The sequence below is a fragment of the Trichosurus vulpecula genome, chromosome 1 (assembly GCF_011100635.1).
Source record: "Trichosurus vulpecula isolate mTriVul1 chromosome 1, mTriVul1.pri, whole genome shotgun sequence".
NCBI classification, from domain to species: Eukaryota; Metazoa; Chordata; class Mammalia; order Diprotodontia; family Phalangeridae; genus Trichosurus; species Trichosurus vulpecula.
The window spans coordinates 562,854,520-562,864,079 of record NC_050573.1 but is presented as its reverse complement, the minus strand read 5'-3'; the positions used below and the strand labels follow the sequence as shown (position 1 = coordinate 562,864,079).

General features: G+C 38.7%; 1 pseudogene; it reads right to left on the bottom strand.

Moving 5' to 3' along the window:
- Window positions 1-296: 296 nt before the first annotated feature.
- Window positions 297-9,124, bottom strand: LOC118841875 (annotated as a pseudogene).
- Window positions 9,125-9,560: the final 436 nt, after the last annotated feature.

Below are 9,560 nucleotides of genomic sequence, written 5' to 3'. Positions count from 1 at the left end.
AACTCCACCACTGATAACTTAGCTAGTTAAGAGTATCTCAAGCAATTATCAATCAAAAGATGACATGACAAAGTTTTAAAAATCTTTGAAAGCCATCAGCTGAAGTGAAGAAAGGATATTCATTTCTATATTGTGTGAAATTGTCACATATCAAGGAGTCATCTATAAATTATCAAACAAATTGTGAAGGGAGAAGAGTTTCATGAATTTGCTGGGAGTATGGGAAGAGGAGTTTCTTTGTCTTCAGCTTTGGTCTACCCCACTCACTTTTTTTATGAACACTGGACTTAATTTAATCATTTCTGCTGGAACTCTGGAAATTCAAAATTAACATCTTTGCCTGTCAGCTTCTTATAAGCATCAGAAAATATTTCTACCTTGTGCTCCACATTGTTCTGCTATGTTTTATCCAAATGGACATTTATGAGTCTGCTGCCATTTAGTTTCACACAGATCTCTTGCCAACAATTTTGCTTGAAAAGACAACGTTTTCAAGGATTGCATCATGCACAACAGTTAGAGTACTGCTCCTGGGATGCTTTTGCTTATTTTTTTGTACAGCTTTTTCTTGTTGTCTTAAGAAGAATTCTCCTCTGAACAATAAAGACCACATGTTTGCCACTGAATTTTTTCTCCAATTCACAAACTAGTCATATTTGGATCTTCTTAAAAGATTTTAGCTGAGGAACTGGAATAAAAATGATGACAGCTTTTCTGCCACCACCAGCTTTAATTTCCTTAGCTGCTGTGATATTCAGCTCTCTTACTTGAGCCTTTAAGTCAGAGTTCATCTCCAACTCCAATAGAGCCTGTGAAATGCCAGTCTCAAACTCATCTGGTTTCTCACCTCTGGGATTCACAATCTGGGTGCTGGAGCTGAATGTGACACCATCTCGATGAGCACTGGCTTGGGAAGAGGGAGAGAGGGGAGAGAGAGAGAAAGGGAGAGAGAGAAAGAGAGAGAGAGAGAGCACTGGAAATCTAGGCTATCCACACCACTCACTTATGACGAGAGGAGGATTTGGGGCTTTTCATCCTCCAATTGGTATCCTAAAAGAAATTTTCAGGCAACCAGACAGCATCATTAACCAAGGCCAAAATGGATGCAGATTCACCACATTTAAAAGGAACTCAGTGGGCATTTCATGAATGAGAGAAAAGGACTTCTATCAAGCAGGAGCTGAGCTATTCTTTTGCCATATATCCTATATACTTGAGCCCACTTTCTCTTCTGTCCATATGTGAAAGGACATGTCACAGACCTTTGAGGAGATGTTTTATATGGCTATTCTTCTTATAACTCCTTAGTAAATTCCACTTTTCTTAAAGCTACTTAAGGCTTTAAATCAGAGAATCAACTTTGATGAATTAATAATAACCTACACATTAGCATGCTAAATTGTAAAGGACTAGTGGATTTTGTAATTTTATCCAACTAAATATGGCATCTAAGTCCCAAATTTTCTCTTTCCTAAAAAAATGGAGTAATGTCCATTCTACAGCAGGTAGCAAGGAACTAATTTCATTCATATGCCATACCAGATTTCCTTCTGCAGTGATAAGTTTTTCATTTGCTGTAAAAAAAAAATACTATGATAAAAACTTTCATTCCTAGGTTTAAAATCTCCCCTTTAAGAGAATGTCTAGAAGCCTTCTGTAAGAGATCTCATGAAAGAACAAAAGAAAGAAAGAAAGAGAGAGAAGGAAAGAAGGAAGGAAAGAAAGAAAAAAAGGAAAGATAGAAAGGAAGGAAGAAATTAATGAAAGAATAAATATATAAAAAAATAAAAGAGGCCTGTATCAACAATCTTCCTAGCAGCTGTTGCGGGACATAAGACCCAACAAGAAGAGCAACAAGAGCTGCTGCTAGCACAGATTCTTTGATCTGTTTTACTAAGACAAACAACTTTAAGAGATTAACAACCTCACTTTAATCCCACATACAAACATACAAACCCCCCCTCCCCCAGCTTTGAAAACTCAGATATTGGTGCATCTCTATCTGGTAACTGTATACATGTATTCCTATGGACAAACCGTTAGAAGCTCTGTCTGCTGATTTGTTAATTATATAATTCCTGCTTGCAATTTCTGTTTGTGTTTTCTCTGAAGTTCAGGGTTCTGGTTTTCTCCCCTGAACTAAGTGAATCATATATGTATGCTTAATTAAAGTAAGATTGTAAACCTCTTAAAGTTGCTTTCCTTAGAAAAGTAGATCAAAGAATCTGTGCTAGCAGCCATCCTGTGTGCTGGTGTTACTGGCCTTACACCTCCACAGCAGCTGCAAGCAACATTGACCTTATAGCTCTTCAAGGGGAAATTTATGATCGATTAAAATGGTCACTATAGTTGTATGAGGCAAAAAAAGGTTTTTCTTGAGCAGACTTTTACTCACTTAATAGCATTTTCTCTTTTTTTATAATTATATGTAAATATAATTTTCAATATTCACTTTTATAAGATTTTGATTTCCATGTAAAACCATCTGGCCCTGGAGATTTTTCCTAGGGAGTTCATTGATGGCTTGCTCAATTTCTTTTTCTGAGATTGGGTTGTTTAGGAATTTTACTTCCTCTTCTGTTAACCTGAGCAAGTTATATTTTTATAGACATTTATCAGTATCCCTAAGGTTGTCAAATTTATGGGCATAAAATTGAGAGAAATAATTTCTAATCATTGTTTTAATTTCCCCTTCATTGGAGGTGAATTTGCCCTTTTCATTTTTGATACTGGTAATTTGATTTTCTTTCATTTTTTAATAAAATTGACCTAAGGTTTATCAATTTCATTGTTTTTTTTTTTCATAAAACCACATCTTGGTTCTATTTATTAAATCAATAGTTTTCTTAATTTCAGTTTTATTAATCTCTCCTTTGATTTTCAGTATTTCTAATTTGGTATTTAATTGGGGACTTTCCATTTGTTCTTTTTCTAGCTTTTTTACTTGCACCCCCAATTCGTTGATCTCGTTTTTTCTATATTTTATTCATGTATGCATTTAGAGATAAAAAACTTCCCCACTTTTGCTGCATCCCATAAGTTCTGGTACATTACCTCATTATTGTCTTTCTCTTTAATGAAGTTAATGATCGTTTCTATGATTTGTTCTTTGGTCCACTGATTTTTTAGAATTAGAATATTTAGTTTCCAATTAATTTTTACCTTATTTTTGATGGTTCTTTATTACAAATAATTTTTATTGCATCATGATTTGAAAAGGATGCTTCGACTACTTCTTCCTTTCTGTACTAGATTATGACGTTTTTATGCGCTAGTACATGGTCAATTTTTGAGTATGTGCCATGTACCACTGAGAAAAAAAATCTATTCCTTTTTTCTCCATTTGGTTTTTTCCAGAGGTCTATCATATCTGCCTTTTCTAAAATGCTGTTCACCTCCTTAACTTCTTTCTTGTTTATTTTGAGGTTAGATTTATCCAGTTCAGAGAGGAAGAGGCTGAGGTCTCCCATTATTATGGTTTCGCTGTCTGTTTCTTCCTGTAACTCCCTTAACCTCTCCTGTAAGAATCTGCATGCCATAATACTTGGGGCACATATGTTAAACAATGATATTCCTTCATTGTTTATGGTGCATTTTTAGTAGGATATAGTGTCCTTCCTTATCTCTTTTAATTAGATGTATCTTTGCTTTTGCTTTGTCTGAGATTTGGATTGCTACCCCTGCTATTTTTCCTTTAGCTGAAGCAGAATATATTCTACTCCAGCCTTTTAACTTTTTTTTTTCTGATGAAGATTTATTTTGTTACATTCTTTTTTTAGAGCATTTTTTAATTTAGTTTTCAGCATTGATTTTCACAAGAGTTTGACTTACAAATTTTCTCCTCATTTCTACCCTCCCCCTGACTCAAAGATGGCATGTATTCTGGTTGCCCTGTTCCCCAGTCAGCCCTCCTTTCTGTCACCCCACTCCCCTCGCATCCCCTTTTCCCTTCCTTTCTTGTAGGGCAAGATAAAATTCTATGTCCCATTGCCTGTGTATCTTATTTCCTAGTTGCATGCAAAAACCTTTTTTTTTTGTTTTTGAACATCTGTTTTTAAAACTTTGAGTTCCAAATTCTCTCCCCTCCTTCCTTCCCACCCACCCTCCCTAAGAAGTCAAGCAATTCAACATAGGCCATATGTATAATGCTTCCACAATACTCATGTTGGGAAAGACTAACTATATTTTGCTCCTTCCTAACCTATCAACCCCTTTATTGAATTTTCTCCCTTGACCCTGTCCCCTTTCAAAAGTGTTTGTTTTTGATTACCTCCACCCCTATCTGCTCTCCCTTCTATCATCCCCCCACCTTTTTTATCTTCTTCCTCTTTTATTCCTCTGGGGTAAGTTACCCAAATGAGTATGTATGGTATTCCCTCCTCAGGTCAAATTTGATGACCACAAGATTCACTCATTCCCCCTCACCTGCCTTCTCTTCTCTTCCTACAGAACTGCTATTTCTTGCCACTTTTATGTGAGATAATTTAGCCCATTCTATCGCCTCCTATGTCCCTCCCTCAATATATTCCTCTCTCATCCCTTATTCATCTTCAACTCACCCTGTGCCTGCTGTCTCTCTCTCTCTCTCTCTCTCTCTCTCTCTCTCTGTATGTATATATATATATATATATATATATATATATATATACACACATACACACACACACATATATACATACATACACACTCATATATATGTGTATATATATATATATACACACACATAAACATATATGTATGCATATTCCCTTCAAGTACCCTTATGCTGAGGTCTCATGAATCATATACATCATCTTTCCATGTAGGAATGTAAACAAAACAGTTCAACTTTAGTAAGTCCCTTGCAATTTCTTTTTCTTGTTCTTTCTCTTGATTACCCTTTCATGCTTCTCTTGATTCTTGTGTTTGAAAGTCAAATTTTCTATTCAGCTCTGGTCTTTTCACTGAAAAAGCTTGAAAGTCCTCTATTTCACTGAAAATCCATATTTTGCCTTGGAGCATGATACTGAGTTTTGCTGCGTAGGTGATTCTAGGTTATAATCCTAGCTCCATTGACCTCCGGAATATCGTTTTCCAAGCCCTTCAATCTCTTAATGTAGAAGCTGCCAGATCTTGGGTTATTCTGATTGGGTTTCCACAATACTCAAATTGTTTCTTTCTGGCTGCTTGCAATATTTTCTCCTTGATCTGGGAGCTCTGGAATTTGGTGACAATATTCCCGGGAGATTTATTTTTTGGATCTATTTGAGGAGGCGATCTGTGATTCTTTCAATTTCTATTTTGCCCTGTGGCTCTAGATTATCAGGGCAGTTCTCCTTGATAATTTCTTGAAAGATGATATCTAGGTTCTTTTTTTGATCATGGCTTTCAGGTAGTCCAATAATTTTAAAATTATCTCTCCTGGATCTATTTTCCAGGTCAGTGGTTTTTCCAATGAGATATTTCACATTGTCTTCCACTTTTTCATTCCTTTGGTTTTGTTTTATAATATCTTGATTTCTCATCAAGTCACTAGCTTCCACTTGCTCCAATCTAACTTTTAAGGTAGTATTTTCTTCAGTGGTCTTTTGGAGCTCCTTTTCCATTTGGCTAATTCTTCCTTTCAAGGCATTCTTCTCCTCATTGGCTTTTTGGAGCTCTTTTGCCATTTGAGTTAGTCTATTTTTTTTAATGTGTTCTTTTCTTCAGTATATTTTTCAGTATTTTTGGGGTCTCCTTTAGCAAGTCATTGAATTATTTTTCATGGTTTTCTCGCATCCTTCTCGTTTCTCTTCCCAATTTTTCCTCTCCTTCTGTAACTTGCTTTTCCAAATCCTTTTTGAGCTCTTCCATGGCCTGAGACCAGTTCATGTTTTTCTTGGAGGCTTTTGGTGTAGACTCTTTGAATTTGTTGACTTCTTCTTCCTGTATGTTTTGGTCCTCTTTGTCACCAAAGAAAGATTCCAGAGTCTGAGACTGAATCTGGGTGCGTTTTTGCTGCTGGCCATATTCCCAGCCAACTTACTTGGCCCTTTAGTTTTTCAGCAGGGTATGACTGCTTGTAGGGTTAAGAGAACTATGTTTCAAGCTTGGGGGGATGTGCCAGCTCTGCCACACCAGCACTCTTTCTTCCCCAAGAACCCCCAACCCAGACTGGGCTTAGATCTTCAGCAGGCTCTCCACTCCTGCTCTGATCCGCCACTTAATTCTTCCCACCAGGTGGGCCTGGGGCCAAAAGAAACTGCAGCTGTAGTTCTGTAGCTGCCCCACCTCCACTGCCCCTGGGGCGATAGCTGAACAGCGAACTCCTTCCACTCCTGCAGCTTTTCCCACTAATCTGCTCTGTTGTGTTTGGTGTTTGTGGGTTGAGAAGTCTGGTAACTGCTGCAGCTCACTGATTCAGGGCACTAGGGCCCACTTCACCTGGCTTCTTGTCTGGTTAGTCCATGCAGCCCAGACTGGGCTCTGCTCTGCTTCACTCTGCTCCACTCCCAGCTCCATGCAGGATAGACCTCACCCAGAGACCATCCAGGCTCTCCTGGGCTGGAGCCCTGCTTCCCTCTGCTATTTTCTGGGTTCTGCAGTTCTAGAATTGGTTCAGTTATTTTTTAGAGGTTTTTGGAGGGGCTCGGTGGGGAGCTCATGCTAGTCCCTGTTTTCCAGCCACCATCTAGGCTCCACCCCCCCTGGCCTTTTACCATTAACCTGTGTGCCTTCCCCTGTTTCAAATGTGTTTCTTGTAAACAGCATATTGTAGGATTGATCCATTCTGCTATCCATTTCTGTTTTATGGGAGAATTCATCCCATTCACATTCACAGTTACGATTACTATCTGTGCCTTTTTCTCCATCTTATTTCCCCTGTTTATGCTTTTATTTCTCCCTTTCCCCTTCCACTCCTCAACAAAGTTTTGCTTTTTGCCCCTGCCTTCCTCAGTTTACCCTCCCTCTTCATTCCCCTCCATTATCTTCCTATTTTCCACTTGATACTTCTTCCCTCCCTTCTGACCACCCTCCCTCCTCCCTTTTTTCCCCCGTTCTCCTCCTACTGCCTGTAGGGCAAGTTAGATTTCTATACTTATCAAGGTATGTTATTCCCTTCTTGGTCCAAATCCAATGAGAGTAAAGTTCAGACACTGCTTTTCTCCCTCCCTTCTTTTCCTCTACTACAATATGTTTTTGTTCCTCTTCATGTGATGTAATTTACCCTTTTCTACTACCTCCTTACCTCTTCTCCCAGAACCATCCCTTTATATTTCTATAATTTTATTTTTATCATTATTTCAGTTATTTTATACTGACATCCACAGTCTCTGAATACCCCTTTCGATTGTCTGAATAGATGAACTATTCTCAAGATTTATATATGATATCAAACATATATAAAACAAAATAATCCTATATAGGGATGTAATTAATTAGTTTTATTGATTAACTAGGGTTTCTTTCCCCAATTTACCTTTTTATGTCTCTCTTGAGTTTTATATTTGGAGATCAAATTTTCCATTGAGCTCCGGCCTTTTCATCAGGAAGGTCTGGAATTCCCTTATTTTGTTCAATATCCATCTCCTTGCCTGGAAAATTATGCCCAATTTTGCTGTGTAGTTGATCCTTGGTTGTAGTCCAAGCTCCTTTGCCTTTCAGAATATAATATTCCAATTTCTTCTGTCATTTAAGGTAGAAGCTGAAAGATCCTGCATGATCCTGACTGTATTTCCATGATATTTGAATTGTTTCTTCCTAGCTGCTTGCAATATTTCCTCCTTGACCTGGTAGTTCTGGAATTTGGCTATAATATTTCTTGGAATTTTCAATTTGGGATCTTTTTCTGGGGGTGATCGATGGATTCTTTCAATGGCAGTTTTACCCTCTGGTTCTAGGACCTCTGGGCAATTCTCTTTAAGGATTTCGTGGAAGATGATGTCCAGGCTCTTTTTTTCATCATAGCTTTCATGTGGGCCAATAATTCTTAGATTGTCTCTCCTGGATCTATTTTCCAGGTCCGTTGTTTCTCTAATCAGATGTTTCACATTTTCTTCTATTTTTTCATTTTTTTTAAATTTTGTTTGATTTATTTTTGATGTTTCATAGTGTCATTAGTTTCTACTTGCCCAATTCTAATTTTTAACGTTTTGTTTTCTTCCTTTGTCTTCTCTACCTCCTTTTCCATTTGGTTGATTTTACTTTACAATGAGACATTTTCTCCATTTATATTCTGATTTTCCTTAACCAATTCCCCTATTTTACCTTTTAAAGATTTGCTTTCCTCAATGGATTTTTTCCATTTTTTCTTTTACCTCCCTAATTTGGTTTTTAAAGTCCTCCTTAAGTTCTTCCAGGAATGCTTTTTGGTCTGGAGACCAGTCCACTTTCCCTCTTGAGGTTTCAGATGTGGGTGTAGTGTCCATGTTGTCCTCTTCTGAATTGGTATTTTGGTCTTCCCTGTCTCCATAATATGAGTCTGTTGTCTTTGTAAGCTTCTTACTATTCTTTTTCATGGTGTTTTTTTTTTTTTTGCTCCTGGTTTCTGAAGTGGATCTCTGTTTCTGAGACTCAGGGCACTCTGTCCCAAGTTTCTTGTGTTGGGATCTAGCTTTATGTGCTATGGCCTCTGGTTTTGTGAGGTGTCAGGGAGGGGTGGTCTACTTGCTGGAAGTCTCCTCTTCCCCAGGACTGCTCTACAACAGGGATGGTCTCAGCCCATGTCTGTGTTGGTGTCTGCCACTTTCCCTGGCTGTGCAAAGCCAAGTCTGGGGTCTTGGCATTGATGTTAGTTAGCTCCACCCCTTGGGGCTCAGTTACTCTTGCTGTTCTGCTAAGATGAGGGCTGCTGGGGTACCTCTCTTCCTGCACTAGTTTCCTTCCACCACCTTAGGATGGACCCTCTTTCCCACTTTTCTTGCTACTGAAGCCCCCTTCTGGCTCATCTGTTTTTCCTGAGGTTTTATTTTCTGGGTTAATTCAAGGGAGGGATATGAGCCATTTTACATGCACATCCTGGCTACCAGGAGTCCAAAAAGGCCAGTTTCAGACCTTTAGACTGTGCATTGGAGGCCTCCAGGCTAGCTGCTCCCGTGGCTGCAGGCTCTGAGCTCCAACAGCCTCCTGTCCTGCGCTGAGAGACCTGGGGCTCGATCATGGCCATATCCAGTATTTCCTCCCTGGGCCTGTTCCTGCTCTGGCGTTTTGCTCACCCAGTGCTCTCCCAGACCCACAGGCTGGCCAGATTCCTCTGTTGGTTTGGTCTGGTCCTGATCTGTGTGCCCAGGGCTCCTACCCCTCTCAGTCTACTAGTGGCTTCTAATTCTCTCAAATCTGCTCAGATTCACTTTTTTAGATTTATCTGACAGAATTTGTGAAAGAGCTACAGTAGTTCCTTCCTTTCACAGGGCCATCTTGGCTCCACCCCTCTGAGTCTTCTTTCATTTAACATAACTAATGTGGAAATATATTTAATATGATTATACTTGTACAACATATATCAAATTGCTTGCTGTCTTGGGGAGAGAGAGAGGTGAGGAAGGATGGAGTGAGAAAAATTTGGAAATCAAAATCTTATAAAAGTGAATATTGAAAATTAA